Source organism: Apis dorsata, unplaced genomic scaffold (assembly GCF_000469605.1).
Source record: "Apis dorsata unplaced genomic scaffold, Apis dorsata 1.3 scaffold_502, whole genome shotgun sequence".
NCBI lineage: Eukaryota > Metazoa > Arthropoda > Insecta > Hymenoptera > Apidae > Apis > Apis dorsata.
The window spans coordinates 390053-392523 of record NW_006263732.1 but is presented as its reverse complement, the minus strand read 5'-3'; the positions used below and the strand labels follow the sequence as shown (position 1 = coordinate 392523).

The 2471-nt window shown below is 34.6% G+C and overlaps 1 protein-coding gene across 2 annotated transcripts in view; it reads right to left on the bottom strand.

The window, feature by feature from the left end:
- Positions 1-2471, bottom strand: part of LOC102680953 (neurogenic protein mastermind-like) — a 223730-nt gene that overhangs the window by 8372 nt on the left and 212887 nt on the right. The gene's annotated exons all lie outside the window — the stretch shown is intronic.

Here is a 2471-nt window from a genome sequence, read left to right as displayed (position 1 = left end):
TTTTTTTTTTTTTTTTTTTTTTTTTTTTTTGATAATACTGATGAATTGAAAGTATATGCAAATGAATTTTAAATGATATTACTATTTCGATTATTTTTTCACTTAGAAAATAGTTTAATTAACGTAAATTTTTTCCATTTGTCGTTATTTTTACTTTAAAAAAAATACATTTTGCAATGTGTTTAATAGTTTTCTTTCGAAACTATTTCGTTCCCAAACTTTCTATCCACAGTATGCACAGATACACAAATGTGCAAAAATGGAGCGCTCTCTCCGACAGATAGAAGCATTTTTCCGTTATTCGACGTGCACAACCTACGATTAGCCGAGCACCGCCCTCATGCTCTCACAAACGGTTTCAGGTGAACGGAGGAAGTGTTCTTAAAATCAGCATGTAACAATTTCACGCGTGTTTACCGATCGATTCGCTCCTTCGAAAGAAGGAAGTGAAATGCTTCTCTCATAAATTAATTTCAAACTAGATCACTTTAATAATCAATATTTTTTTCAAAAATTGAAAGCTATTAAAAATGGCATTTCGTTTCGAACTCGATATCTCGAGATCTCTTTAAACGAACATCTTTAAAAATCGATATTAGGCGCATAATAAATTTATTCACAATTCATTAACAATTATCGTTAACCCTTATGACTCCTATATCAAGGTGTCGATATTATACAACGCAACTTTTAAAATAATTTAAAACGTTTTCTTTTTTTTTTCTTTCAAATACTTTACACAATATTTTATTGACATCCTCTTTTTAGATCCTTTTTGTAAATGAATTAAGCAGTTGTCGTTAAAAAAAAAAAATTAAAGAATGCAAAGGTACTTAACATAGAATCTCTCTCGAAAATCTTTCAAATTGGATCGATCGAGGAAATGAAATGCCACACCACCATCGTTCTCACGGTAATTAAAAAACACGATTGCTCTTCGATTATATAGAAAATAGACCCTCGAACATCGTCTGCAATCTCGAAAAACTCCTTTTCTTTTTCTCTCTCTCTCTCTCTCTTCATTTCGTAACTCTCAATTTCAATCGAGCCTCGATCGAAACGATCAAACGATCCGGTTATTTATCTTATCAAACCGTTTGTTTTATCGGATCGTGCGAGGAGGAAGATGCGTTCTTCGAGGCTTTCTTCCTCGAGAGGGAAGGGGACGAGGGATGACTAACCAATTGCGTGAAACCTGCAATTAGTAATTGGAGCACGATCGAAGAGTCGCCTTCGATATCTTAACATCGTCGAGGCAAACTGCTCGTTATTACAAACTGAGTCATCCGTTAATAAATCCACGAGTGGAAAACGTGCACTAAGAAATCGTTATTAAATCATTCTTTGAATTTCATTTCGAGAGGGAATCGATTTATTATCAATATTTATATACTTTTATCTATGATAGGGTAAATGATCCGTTAATATTCTTTTCAATTAATTATTACTCTTTATGATATGATATTACGAAAGGGAACTTACTTTTTCCATCATCCTTTCTCCTTTCTATCTAGAAATTGATCTTTTAAGAAAATTTGAATTATGGTGAAAGTGAATTTAAGACGAGAATAAAATTGTAAAAAAAGAAAAGAATGTATTCGTACGATATTGAAAATTTAAACGATGAAAAGAAAATTCGTAAATTTAATCTTACCTTAATCTTAAAGGACAGATGGGATCTCATTGGGCTCTGCAACTATGTGTGTTAAAAATCCTGGGATCGACAGGTGAGAAAAAGGTGGACAGGTGTCGTGACAACACGATGGCTCGTCGTGTAATTTTACATTCAATGTTTTAGCGATTTTTCAATAGGGAGCGAGGGACGAACGAGCGTTCAAGCAAGGATAATTCGTGGTGGAAGAATAAGAAGAAGAAGAAGACGATTCCAGTGACAGTAATTGAGCTCGTGGACACAGTTTCTTCGGATGCAAATTGGAAATGCATAAAAGATGAAGAACACGGTGCCGGACAAGATGTAAATGACTGCATGCAAATGTTGTCTGATTGCAAACTTGCCGACGTTATATTATACCCGTACGTGTAACTAGAACAGACGACCCGATACAGGCGAGCACAGTCCCTCCCCTTTTCCCTTCACTTCTTTTTCTTCCATTCCTCCTTTCTTTGTTTCCCCTTTGTCACACAAAAGAGCAATAACTTTACGGATAAAAATTGCAAATTGTAAACAGCCAGCTTAACGGCTCGAAATCATGTTAAACTAACGCGTTTACTTGTAATTTAAATCCTCTAATAAGGCGTAAGGTAATAACGTGTGCATTTATTATACCCGAAGAACTCATTATTACGACGTATGTATCTTTACGACGATCGTCATTTTTTTTTTCCCATCCATTTTTATACTTCATTTATACTTAGATTGACTAAATAAGCAAGTCTCTCCCTCTCTCTCTAAGAGAAGAGGAATCGACAAGCGATCTCCTTTTTTATTAAGGGGAGGGGGGATAAAAATC